The following is a 15,000-nucleotide window of genomic DNA, read 5'->3' as shown; positions in this document are numbered from 1 at the left end:
TATCATTATTATCATCTTATTATTGTCGCTACTATCACTATTATGATAATGATGTCGACGCTGGGTGACCTTGAAGAGGCAGGGTCACATGAGGGGGCCAGGTGACCTTGCAAGGTCAGAGTGAAGGTGAGGGGGACAGGTGACCTTGCAGGGTCAGGGTGAGGGTGACGGTGAGGGGGACATGTGACCTTGCAGGGTCAGAGTGAAGGTGAGGGGGACAGGTGATCTTGCAGGGTGAGGGTCAGGCTCAGGGGGACAGGTAACCTTGCAGGGTCAGGGTGAGGGGGTGAGGGGGTGAGGGGGACAGGTGACCTTGCAGGGTCAGAGTGAGGGTGACAGTGAGGGGGACATGGGACCTTGCAGGGTCAGAGTGAAGGTGAGGGGGACAGGTGACCTTGCAGGGTTAAGGTGACGGTCAAAGGGTCCGAGGCGCGGTGGTTGTAGCGGTCCCTGCAGTCAACCACCAGGGTGATGGGGCTGCGGCACTCCCCGCTCAGCTCCCCCACCCCCATGATCACACCCTCACCTGCACACACAGACACACAGACACAGACACACACACACACACACACACGCCCGCGCGCGCGCGCGTCCCCGACTCAATATATATAAATACAGAGAGAGAGGGAGAGAGAGAGAGAGAGATCTACACACACGCACGAGCATACACTCACACATACATATATACACATACTAATAAACACACGCACGCGAGCATGCACACACACACACACACACACACACACACACACACACACACACACACATACATACATACGCACGCACGCACGCACGTACACTCAAGCACGCACAACTCCCCCAATAACACCACCACCACCACCATCACCCCTCTCCACTCCCCAGAATTACCAGCACACAAATTTACATCGTTCGATTGTTCCCCAAGTAGCTCATCTCTCCTTTGCTATCTTCACCCCCACACACCCAGCTCCCCGCCTATACACTGCAATCCATCTTTCTTTGCACGCGCACTCAACCTCAATTTATTTCGTCCCATGTCACCGCTCCATCCAGCTTCTTGCGTTCACATCTTTGTTCCGGTGGACTTGAGGTGACTGACCGTGTTAATTCACCACACCATTTAGGTCGCTAGATTCCTTTCGGTCTGAGGCTGTGTTGGCTTTGCTTGAAGATCCACTGGTTAAGGTGTGTCAGGAGGACCTAAAATCCTGCGGCATTCACTTGATTGAGGGAAACATAATTTTAAAAAAGAAAGAGAGAGAGAGAGGGACAGACACAGAGAGAGAGAGAGGGAGAGACAGAGACAGAGACAGAGAGGGAGAGAGAAGCCAGAAATGGAAACATAGTCTGAACGTTGATGCCCAGAATCGTCCACATCTCTGGCACGGTACTGTTGGAGCTGGGCCAGCCATCTTTCCCGTGAGGACCAGACTCTTCCGATCAAAGTCATCAAGTCCTCGCTCTTGAAACGAGCATGCAATCCATCTTCCTTTGCACGCGCACTCAACCTCGATTTATTTCGTCCCATGTCACCGCTCCATCCAGCTTCTTGCGTCGTTCACATTGAGGGAAAAATAATTTTAAAAAAAAAGAAAAGAAAGAGCCGCCAACCACGCCAAAACGTGGAAAATGACATATTATATTGTAATGGCCATCAGGTAACGCGTCCGCCTAGGAAGCGAGAGAATCTGAGCGCTCTGGTTCGAATCACGGCTCAGCCGCTGATATTTTCTCCCCCTCCACTAGACCTTGAGAGGTGGTCTGGGCGCTAGTCATTCGGATGAGACGATAAACCGAGGTCCCGTGTGCAACATCCACTAAGCGCATGTAAAAGAACCCACGGCAACAAAAGGGATTGTTCCTGGCAAAATTCTGTAGAAAAATCCACTTCGAAAGGAAAAAGAAATAAAACTGCACGCAGGAAAAAATACAAAAAAAATGGGTGGCTCTGTAGTGTAGTGACGCGCTCTCCCTGGGGAGAGCAGCCCGAATTTCACAAAGAGAAATCTGCTGTAATAAAAAGAAATACAAATACAAATATCAGCAGCACTTGTAATGCGCGGATCCAAGCACCTCGTCTGTCCTGTACATACTTCGAAAAAGATGAATCTGTGAATTCCAAAATCGCCTGTCCATTGAAAACGATTTTTTTTTTTTTTTAAATCACAGAACTTCTAACGTGTGTGTTCTGAAATACCATATTCCTACTCGTCGAGTGTAGGACTAAAACAAACACTGTCGTTTTTCTTTCATAATGTCTCCCCCTACGAAGTGTACTCGCTGGACTAAATTTCAACCGTCTGCGTCTGTGTTCAGTGTGAGACTTGGCTGAAGTCGCCTGTTATGAGTTTCAACTTCTGAAGGACTTTCTCCGACAGGTCCAATCGGGGCGTTTCTGTTGACGCCTTCCCCTGTGAACTAGGACCCCGTTTGTCGCCTGATACACTCTCTCTGAGGTTCGTTTGATTGCCTCGCGTTCTTTAACTCTCTCCATACGAACGGCGAAAGGGACGACGTTAACAGCGTTTCACCCCAATTACCATCATCAAAATATTGCAAGGGGAAGGCTCTTATACTGAAGAGGTGAATGTTGACAAAGAATACCACAATTATGACGACGGAAGCTAAAGGTTGGGTCGTTCAGACACCCACTGGACATCCGAGGGGTCTGTGTAGAGGAGAAGAGAGGACTGGCCGTACTGAGTGAGTTAAAGGGAGAGAGGAGAGAGGACTGGCCGTACTGAGTGAGTTAACCCAGAAGACCTGATTACTTGGGATCAGTTCCGGGCCGTGCAGCTGAGAAAGGTCACGTCCGCCACACCCCAGACTCACGTTGTAGCGCAGCACTCCATCCAGCACAGTCATAGCATTCTGACATCAGACAGACCAGTCCAGAAACTTACCCCATTATGCACGCACACACACACACACACACGCACACAACCACACACACACACCCCACTCACACCCACCCACCCACCCACACACGCACACATATGTGCGCGTACACACACACACACACACACACACACACACACACACACATCGTTTCCATTTTGCCTAACGTTGTCTCTCCCTATTCACCCTCCACACATACACACACTTTTACCCCCCACGCCCCCTCCCACAACACCTACCCCCACGGGTTTTTTGTTGTTGTTGTTGTTTTTGTTTGTTTGTTGTTTTTTCCCTGTCTAATATCACTTCAAGTGGAAAGACGTTAAACTGAAGACGACGACGACCACACACACACACACACACACACATTTCAGCTGTTCAGAAAAAAAGCATTTACATACCCGCCCATCTCACTCTGACTGGAACCAAAGACGGTATGCATAATGAATGAATCAAAATAATGACCCGCAAGTGAAACTATTCAATACACCAACAGAGGGTGAGGAAACGTGCTCCGAATGTACACACACACACACACACACACACACATTTGGTTTGTCGTACAACGTGCCAAGGGCGATAATACGTTCGTTCGTTCGTTCTTTAGTTTAACGTCTTTTCACTGTAAGTGATATTAGACGAGGGATGGAAAAAAATCGAGTGGGAGGAGGGGGAGGGGGGCGGGGGGATTACTGTGTACGCGTGCGAGTAAGTGAAAGTGTGTGTCTGTGTGTGTGTGTTTGTGTGTGTGTGTGTCTGTGTCTGTGTGTGTGTGTGTGTGTGAAAATTATTGATTTCAGTTTTGCGATAATACGTTCGTTCGTTCTTTTGTTTAGCGTCTTTTCACTATCAGTGATATTAGACGTTAAAAAAAAGGGGGGGGGGGGGGGCGGTGGGGGGGCATGGGGTATAACTAACATGCAATTAAATTTAACAGTAACAATTCAATAATAATAATTATAATAATCAGAAACCATTAACACAAATACGTGTCCACCGACAGGCGTCCTGTTTTTCACAGCTTTGAAGGAGACACGCATTCACCGGGATTTCCCCTTCTCACTCAGTACGGCCAGTCCTCTCTTCTCCTCTACACAGACCCCTCGGATGTCCAGTGGGTGTCTGAATGACCCAACCTTTAGCTTCCGTCGTCAGAATTGTGGTATTCTTTGTCAACATTCACCTCTTCAGTATAAGAGCCTTCCGCTTGCAATATTTTGATGATGGTAATTGGGGTGAAACGCTGTTAGCGTCGTCTCTTTCGCCGTTCGTATGGAAAGAGTTAATTCCAAGTGTCATATTGAAATATGCATGTTACGAAGACACGGCGTGTTGGGTTGAGGGTGAAAAAGTCTTTGTTTGATTTTGTGCGAGAACATGTCATTTCACATGTTGTAATTCGTGTTTTTTTTTTTTTTTTTTTTTTTTGTTTTTGGGGGGGGGGGGTATTTTGGCAGTGTTTGCGACCAGTTTCTGATGATTTCTATTTACAAGCTTTTGTTTTTGTTCAAACTGATTAGAATAGAATAGAATATGTCTTTATTACCAAGTGTACCGGGGTCACAAGGAATATTGGGGGGTGGGGGGGGGGGGGGGGGGGAGGTGGATAGTACATAACTAGGTACGAGCATAAATCGAAAATCATCATACACAAACACAGATACAGTAGAAATTGGGATACATACAAGTGCATATCAATATAAAAACTTGTGTATACTCACACACACACACACACACACACACACACACACATGCACGCACGCACGCACACACACACACACACACACAAACTCTCTCACACACACACACACACACACACACACACACACACACACACACACACACGTTTGAACAGAAGCTGCATATTACATGTGGATGGGGCTGATGACTAGATCTTCAGGAAGATGGTTGTTGATTATCACCCCTTCCCAAATATCTGTGCGAAGAAAATGTTTCTGTTACACACACACACACACACACACACACACACACACACACACACTTACTCGTCAGAGTAAAGTAAGACGACCTTGGGATCATTGACCTGAGGGTGAAGGTCAGGATGTCCCCGTTGGCGATGTCGTAGTCCTGGCAGTAACCATGGACACTGAGTCCTGTTCGGGTCATCTGAGACATCAGGCGTGTCTCGTGCACTGCGGGCAGACAGACAAAGAGTGATGACTGAATTAACTCACTCAGTACGGCCAGTCCTCTCTTCTCCTCTACACAGACCCCTCGGATGTCCAGTGGGTGTCTGAATGACCCAAGTTTTAGCTTCCGTCGTCAGAATTGTGGTATCTTTGTCAACATTGACAATATTTTGATGATGGTAATTGGGGTGAAACGCTGTTAACGTCGTCTCTTTCGCCGTTCGTATGGAGAGAGTTAAACCTAAGGAACACACGCTTGGGTGTGTTTTAACCCTTTCACCGCCAAGCTCGCATTTATGCACAGGCGTGGTAGAGGACCCATGTCACTGAAAGGTGACCATTCATTGGTCTGTTATCCAGGAACCTACTGCTCTTAATGTTCTGTGGTAGGATAGGCCATATTTTCTATACATCACAGGGGGAATCCCCACCTATTCTTAGCCACTGTCTTTTCTGTGTTGATACCACAAGGGAATTTTGTACTCTAAATTGACTGGCGGTGAAAGGGTTAACTTTGAAACTAGGGATGATTTTCCTTCAATCTCACGCACTAATGACACCACTATACACAAGCACGCGCGCACACACACACACACACACACACACACATGCACACACACGCGCGCGCGCGCGCACGCACAGCGTGATCGAGAGTGGAATGAAAGAGACACTGCACACACACAGAGAACCAGACACCCTAAAGCCAGAAAACGCAGATCTGGACAGAGAGTCATCAAACATGCAAGTTAAAACAAATATCCATTAAAAAAAAAACCACACAAAACAACAACACCAATAACAAAAACATTAAAAAAACAACAACAACCCATCAACAACAGACACGTTTGTTTACTTTTGTATGCTTGCAGTGTCATCGGTTTACATTGTATTTTTCATTGTTTAATTTTGTATGCTTGGAATGTCATGACATTCTGTTATTTTTTTTTTTTTTTAAAGATATATATATGCACGCACACCGGTAGAAAGAGAGAGTGTGTGAAAGAGAGAGAGAGAGAGAGAGAATTGTTTGAATTGGATTGAATAAATTCTAATTTCTAATGATAGCTGAGTGAGCTAGACAATGCTTTTTTCATCAAGCCCTCGAAAGAGAAAGAATAAAAATAAAATAAAATAAAATAAAATAAAGTGAAAACGAAATGATAACAAAAATAATTCTGTTTGAACAGCATGTATATTATCAATCATGAATTAATAAATAATCATTTTTGACATTTAGGTTACAATACCACGTTCTAAAGATGAACAAGTGCAGTGACAATTAAAGAGAGAGAGGGGTCATGGATATATATATATATATATATATATATATATATGGAGAGAGAGAGAGAGAGAGAGAGCATCACCACAACCACACACACAAACACACGCGCGTGCGCGCGCAATCCTTAAGGCCTCCCTCGCACAACTATTCACTCACATACGCATACTTGTTTTTCTTAATTTTTGTGTCCTCTTCTCATGTGGAGTGATGGCCTAGAGGTAACGCGTCCGCCTTGGAAGCGAGAGAATCTGAGCGCGCTGGTTCGAATCACGGCTCAGCCGCCGATGTTTTCTCCCCATCCACTAGACCTTGAGAGGCGGTCTGTGGACGCTTTTGCCATTCTGATGAGGCGATAAACCGAGGTCCCGTGTGCTAGCATGCACTTAGAGGACGTAAAAGAGCCCACGGCAACAAAAGGGTTGTTCCTGGCAAAAGTTTGTAGAAAAATCAACTTCGATAGGAAAAACAAATAAAACTGCATGCAGGGAAAAAACGATAAAATAAATTTTTAAAAAAGAAAGAAAAAGAAAAGGGTGGCGCTGTAGTGTAGAGACACGCTCTCCCTGGGGAGAGCAGCCCGAATTTCACACAGAAAAAATCTGTTGTGATAAAAAGAAAAAAAAAACGAATACAAATACATATATTATCATTTATAACGGACATGATCGGAATTAATCCGACGAGACTCACGGTAGAGAGTGGTGAAGTATGGAGGGGTGTTGGGTTCGATCCTCAGGTAGAAGAGGATGGTCTTGAGCACGGTGTTGGCGTTGTCTGTGCATTGAATGGTCACCTGGTAACTCTGGTCCTGGTTGTAGTTCAAAGAACCCAGCGGAAGGAATCGCAGCTCGTATGTGTCACCACGACCTGCGCAGGTGTTTCACTGTCTTGTCAATGCATTAGGCATCGAATCAGACGTATAATAATCACAGCTTGTATGTGTCACCACGACCTAGACAGGTGTTTCACTGTCTTGTCAATGCAATAGGCATCGAATCAGACGAATAATAATCACAGCTCGCATGTGTCACCACGACCTGTACAGGTGTTCCACTATCTTGTCAATGCAATAGGCATCGAATCAGACGAATAATAATCACAGCTTGTATGTGTCACCACGACCTACACAGGTGTTTCACTGTCTTGTCAATGCAATAGGCATCGAATCAGACGAATAATAATCGCAGGTGTGTGTGAGAGTGAGAATGAAATTCAATACAAGGCGAGAAAGATGGTAGCCATAAAAACCATATTATGTAACCTGATACGTGTGTACGAAAATACTGTTGAACATATTTTATTTTTCTTTGTACAGTCTAGGAATCTATTTTTATTAATTTCTTTTGTAAACTTCTTAATGAGAAGGGTATATTTCTGGTTGTTGTTGTTAGTGAACGACTTTCTGATGGATCGACCTTTCCCAAAGAGGGTGTGTGTGTGTGTGTGTGTGTGTGTGTGTGTGTGTGTGTGTGTGTGTGTGTGTGTGTGTGTGTGTTAGGCCCAGCACATCACCAGGTGACACACTCACCTGTGTGGAACACCTGGAAACAGATGCTGCATGACGGGGTGCCCACGGCCCTGTTGGTGGCCACAGCGGTCAGCCGGGCGTTGGGGCAGTCCACACGACCCAGATTCCTCACCTGCTGCTCGTGTTCGTACAGCGACACCGTGTAGGACTCCTGTTACAATGACACCGTGTAGGACTCCTGTTACAGTGACACCGTGTAGGACTCCTGTTACAATGACACCGTGTAGGACTCCTGTTACAATGACAACGTACAGTGACACCGTGTAGGACTCCTGTTACAATGACACCGTGTAGGACTCCTGTTACAATGACACCGTGTAGGACTCCTGTTACAATGACACGTACAGTGACACCGTGTAGGACTCCTGTTACAATGACACGTACAGTGACACCGTGTAGGTATCCTGTTACAATGACACCGTGTAGGACTCCTGTTACAATGACACATACAGTGACACCGTGTAGGACTCCTGTTACAATGACACCGTGTAGGACTCCTGTTACAATGACACCGTGTAGGGCTCCTGTTACAATGACACCGTGCAGTGACACCGTGTAGGACTCCTGTTACAATGACACCGTGTAGGACTCCTGTTACAATGACAACGTGTAGGACTCCTGTTACAATGACAACGTGTAGGACTCCTGTTACAATGACACGTACAGTGACACCGTGTAGGACTCCTGTTACAATGACACGTACAGTGACACCGTGTAGGACTCCTGTTACAATGACACATACAGTGACACCGTGTAGGACTCCTGTTACAATGACACGTACAGTGACACCGTGTAGGACTCCTGTTACAAGGACACGTACAGTGACACCGTGTAGGACTCCTGTTACAATGACACGTACAGTGACACCGTGTAGGACTCCTGTTACAAGGACACGTACAGTGACACCGTGTAGGACTCCTGTTACAATGACACCGTGTAGGACTCCTGTTACAAGGACACATACAGTGACACCGTGTAGGACTCCTGTTACAAGGACACGTACAGTGACACCGTGTAGGACTCCTGTTACAATGACACCGTGTAGGACTCCTGTTACAATGACACGTACAATGACACCGTGTAGGACTCCTGTTACAATGACACGTACAGTGACACCGTGTAGGACTCCTGTTACAATGACACCGTGTAGGACTCCTGTTACAATGACACCGTGTAGGACTCCTGTTACAATGACACGTACAGTGACACCGTGTAGGACTCCTGTTACAATGACAACGTACACTGACACCGGGTAGGTTTCCTGTTACCAAGACAATTACACACTGTGTAGGACTCCTGTTTGCGATGACACGTACCTCTCCCAGATATTTGTAACGAAGACTTTCCTCCTGTCACACACACACACACACACACACACACACACACACACACACACACATGTATAAGGAGGAGTATGGACACGCTCCCTTCCCCACCCCCACTCTCATGTATCCACAATACGGTAACTTTAGCGGTGGACGTGGTGTCCAGCCAGCGACAACTAACTGACCCAGCTCTCGACACCCCCCCACCCCCCACCCCTTCCCACGCCTGCCCCCTCCCCTCCCCCCTCCACACCCCCCACCCCCACCCCGCCACCACTCTCCCCATCCCACCCCCACCACCCTTTCCACTTTCTGCGCTTTCCTTTTTTTTCTTTTTTTTTTTTTACAATCATTATTTACTTATTTATTTATTTATTTATTTGTGTAAGCTTATCTATTATTTATTCACCTTTTCTTTTCTTTTCTTTTTTTTTCCCTCAAGGCCTGACTAAGCGCGTTGGGTTACGCTGCTGGTCAGGCATCTGCTTGGCAGATGTGGTGTAGCGTATATAGATTTGTCCGAACGCAGTGACGCCTCCTTGAGCTACTGAAACTGAAACTGAAACTGCGCTTTCCACTTCCGCTCCATCCTAAACCCCAACCTCAACCCCAACCCCCACCAACACCAACACCCCGTCACACACACACACGAACACCTCAATCAACTTATCGCGCGTACACGCAGACAAACTCACCGTCGCTTGGCAATCTGCGTCCCCGAAGAAAGAAATTGCCAGGAACAAAACGTAGACACGAACCCCCATCGTATTGATAAGACCGAAAATACCAAATAGCCACTGGACGTTCACAGTCTAGAAATATAGCTTCAGACGACAGGGTTTATGCCGTTCCAGCGAACAGCAGAACGTTTGAGATGAGATACTGACGACGAGGATGTTTCACTGGAACCTTATCCTGTTTGTACACACAATGTGAATTTCGTGTGTGAATACAGGCACCAGATACACGATCAGCTCGGGATCTCCTTTGTACCTTTCTGTTGGCGTAACTCGATTGTTTGGCAAGCACTTCGGTTTATCCCCCTTGATTCTTGGGAAACGATTCAGATAGACCCGCAAAGTGTGTATGTGTGTGTGTGGTTCGATAGGGGTAAAAGGCTGTGTGTGTGTGTGTGTGTGTGTGTGTGTGTGTGTGTGTGTGTGTGTGTGTGTGTGTGTGTGTGTGTGTGTGTGTGTGTGTGTGTGTGTGTGTGTGTTTGTGTGTGTGGTTTTGTTTTTGTTTTGTTGTTGTTGTTTTTTTTGTTTTGTTTTGTTATTCTGCTATATAATTATGATAATTAATTTTGATTGAGACGCTGCAGTTTTCAAAACATTCTTTTTCAAAGAAAAAAATGCTTGATGATGCTGATAAAAAAGAAAAAGAAAAAAGCAAGCAGCCAATGATGAAAAAAGAAGGTATCATTTATGGGGGGTCAACTAACTAACTAGCTAACTGACTAGCTGACTGACTAACTAACTGATTGACTGACTGACTGACTGACTAACTAACTAAACGAACTGACTGACTGACTAAACTAAACTAAACTAAACTAACTAGCTTGCTCACTACCGAACTTACTAACTAACTGACTAACTAACTAACAAACTGACTGACTGACTAACTAACTAAACTAAACTAAACTAACTAGCTTGCTCACTACCGAACTTACTAACTAACTGACTAACTAACTAACAAACTGACTGACTGACTAACTAAACTAAACTAACTAGCTTGTTCACTAGCTAACCAACTCACCAGCTAACTAACTATAAGCGTTTGATCCCAAAAAAAGGCATAGAAAGGAAACGATCGAAAAAAGGGAAGAAATCAAGAAATAGAGACAGACAGAGAGAGAGAGAGACAGAGAGACGGACGGACGGACGGACGGACAGAAAAAAACAACAGACAAAGATAAAGACACACACAGAGGATGAACGTACGAAATGAAGAATTCAAGAGATAAAAAAAATGAAAGAAATACAGACATGAAGTCTAGATATAAAGCCATGAAAATTGTGATAGATATGAAGGCAAGAAAACGGTGTGATAGGTAATCACAGAGAGAGAAAGAGAGAGAGAGAGAGAGAGAGAGAGAGAGACAGTGACAGAGACAGACAGAGAGAGACAGAGACAGAGATCAACACAGACAGACAGACAGACACACACACACACAGAGAGAACCAAAATAAACAAAGACCAAAAATAGATGAAGATGTGAAATCAGGAAAGAGGAAAAACAACACCTGCTTCACGTGGAATCATGAAACATCTCGACAGAGAAAAGAGCTATGGTTTTCTCCCAACCTGTTTAAATGAATATAGCAGAGGAAAACACCTGGCAGAAATGAAGTAACTTTGTTAGATATGAAGTTAGGAAAATTATCCGGAATACATTATGAAGACAGGAAAACTATTTGGCAGATATAAAATCAGAGAGCAGATGTGTTTAGATATGAAGAAAGGAAAGAGATTTGGTATATAAGACGTCAGGAAAGATATTTGATATGAAACCAGGAAAGAGATCGGGTAGTTATCAAGAAGGGTAAGAGATGTCGTAGTTATCAAGCCAGAGAAGAGATATAAGAGTTATCAAGAAGGAGAAGAGATATGGTAGTTATCAAGTCAGAGAAGGAATTTGGTAGTTATCAATCCAAATAAAAGGTATGGTAGTTATCAAGTCAGGAAAGAAATTTGCAGGTGCAGGTTTTCTCAAGGCCTGACTAAGCGCGTTGGGTTACGCTGCTGGTCAGGCATCTGCTTGGCAGATGTGGTGTAGCGTATATGGATTTGTCCGAACGCAGTGACGCCTCCTTGAGCTACTGAAACTGAAAGAAATTTGGTAGTTATCAAGTCAGGGAAAAGATATGATCGATCTCAAGTCATGGAGGATATTTGGTGGATGTGTAGTCAGAAAAGAAAAGAAAAAAAAAAGTGAAGCCGCTGACTTATACTATAACCATTTTAAGCATTGCTGGAACTGTAAAATGGTTTAAATGTTTTACTGTCAACAAGTGATTCTCCCAAACTGGCTAGAGTCTGTTCTCTTCGTAACATTCAACCTGATGTATGCCTGTTGCTCTCTGTTTACCAGTCACTTAGCAATAGATAATGAACAGAATTCGATAACTAACACACACACACACACACACACAACAAAATTAATTATCCGAAACCGAAGCGCTCCTTCAAACGAAAGAAAGTACATTCACTTGTACAAATGGAAAACAACAACAAAAAAAACCGTTGAAAAGGGAAGTTATGTATGGCAAGTTCAAATAATGGCTAGGTGTTTCACCCACACCACTACCCCCCCACCCCCCTCCCGCTCTCTCGCCTCTCTACCCACTACCCCCTGCCCCCCCCCCCCCCACACACACACACACACCCGTCCTCCCCCCCCCCCCGCCCCCCCCCCCTCCTTCCCACCATCCCTGTCAATAAACCGTTGAGTTCACAGTTGACGAAAAGAGGGTCTTTTTTTTTTCTCTCTCTCTCTCAGAGACTTGATGGAATAAGCAAGTGTGACAAAGAAAGGGAGTTGTGATCTGCACAAAGACTTTCGTCCAGCACCTGAGTCCTTCAGCACAAACCGATCCTTGTGTTCCAAGCAATATTGCTCCTCAGCTTTTTTTGGCAGTGCGGGCAAAAGAACGTGCCCAGACTGGTGGGAAGAGAGAGAGAAGGAGTTTGTTATTGCAGAGGCTTTGAAAGAGAGACGATTATTGTGAGTGTAGGTTGAGAACAAAAGGGAAGGGTGTGTGTGTGTGTGTGTGTGTGTGCGTGCGTGTGTGTGTGTGTGTGTGTGTGTGTGTGTGTGCGTGCGTGCGTGTGTGTGTGAAGAGATGTATTCACCTACCCTGAACAAACTGTTGATGATGATGTTGTTTTCGTACTCTCATGACCGAGGTCTTTAATACTGGTATTTCATACACGTTCATTATCGTGAACAATGTGTCAAACACGTTTGTTGGTGGATTGTCTGGTAGATTCACTGATCACTGATTCACTGAAATGTTGAATAGTTGATCGCTTGATTGGTATAAAACATTCTTCTTCTTCTTCCATTAATGTTCAGCGGTCATAACTTTGACCATTACTAACATTTCGGGGGTGTGCATGCTGGGTATGTTCTTGTTTCCATAGCCCACCGAACGCTGACATGGATTACAGGATCTTTAACGTGCGTATTTGATCCTCTGCTTGCGTATACACACGAGACACAGACAGCGAGAGACAGACAGACAGACAGACAGAGACATACAGAAAAAGACAGACAGGGACAGACATACATACAGACAGACAGAGCAAGAGAGTTCTCTCTTGTCACAAATACCTTTTTTTTTCTTCTTCTTCTTTAGTGGACTGCAACTCGATCCTGCTTTCGTATGTCCACGAATGGGATTTTTACGTGTTTGACCGTTTTTACCCCCTATATAGGCAGCCATACTCGGTTTTCGGGGGTGTGCATGCTGGGCGATTTCTTGTTTCCATAACCCACCGAACGCTGACACGGATTAATTAAAGGATCTTTAACGTGCGCGTTTGATCTTCTGCTAGCGTATACACACGGAGAGGGTTCAGGGACTGGCAGGTCTGCACATAATTATGTTGACCGGGTGGTTATCTTACACAGATATTGGACATGTATCCCACACACACGCTAAAGAAAACTATCCTCTTTTTTTTTTCTTGGTCCATTCTTCTCTGAATCCGGCGCTTTGAAAGGATCTGTGCGGGATTTCTCTGTCATTCTTCGTCTATGAAGGAAATTGTATAGGACTAGACAGGCGCGCAGGCCGGGAGAGAGAGAGGGGGTGGGGGGGGTGGGGGGGAGGGAGACAGACAGACAGACAGACACAGAGACAGAGAGAGGGAGGTGTTTGTGCTGTCATTAAAAAAAGAAAAAAAAAGAAAGCGATTTAATGTCTGCACTCTTTGTCATTGGAATGGAACAGATCATTTTGTCTACTCTTTCAGTCTTCCATTGAAAACCTTCGATTTTGACCTCGTGTGTGTGTGTGTGTGTGTGTGTGTGTGTGTGTGTGTGTGTGTGTGTGTGTGTGTGACGTGAGAGGGAAAGAGAGAGAGAGAGAGAGAGAGAGAGAGAGAGACATACGTACATACGTACATACATTCATACATACATACTCAGAGTGAGCAAATAGGTAAATAATGATTAAATGAATAAAGAAGAAGAAGGAGGAGGAGGAGGAGGAGAAGAAGGAGGAGGAGGACAATTAGACCCAGAATTCGAATTAGAATCAGAATCAGAATGATAAGTTATTGGTACAATTTCGTGTGCTCAGTAATATCAATTCCAAACATTTTGTTTTTCTTTTAGCAACAACCACGGGGAAGAAGAAACAAACAAACAAACAAAACAATGACCAGCTGGACACAGAAGGCAGTGCAGTATCATCATTATTTTATTTTTTTATCTATGCTTGTGATAACTTGGTTGTCCGGAAAGTCCCAATCAACGTCAGAGGCTTCAGAAACTGGGTCACAGGTCGTCTCTGTCATCACTTTGTTCAATCCATCTCTGTCGGAACAGTCGAATAGTGAGGGGCACAGAGAGAGAGAGAGAGAGAGAGAGAGAGAGGAAGGGGGGGAGGAGGGAGGGAGGGGGAGACTGAGACAGAAGCAGAGAGAGAGACAGAGACAGACAGACAGCCAGACAGAGACAAAGAGACAGACAGAAAGAGAGACAGAGAAAGGGAGAGAGACAGAGACAGATAGAGACAGAGAGGCAGACTGAGAGAAAGAGAGAGAGAGAGAGGGAGAGACAGAGACAGACAGACATCAGACAGACAGACCGACAAAAACTGAGACAGA

The sequence above is a fragment of the Babylonia areolata genome, chromosome 16 (assembly GCF_041734735.1).
Source record: "Babylonia areolata isolate BAREFJ2019XMU chromosome 16, ASM4173473v1, whole genome shotgun sequence".
Classification (NCBI taxonomy): domain Eukaryota; kingdom Metazoa; phylum Mollusca; class Gastropoda; order Neogastropoda; family Buccinidae; genus Babylonia; species Babylonia areolata.
This window is presented reverse-complemented; position numbering follows the sequence as displayed.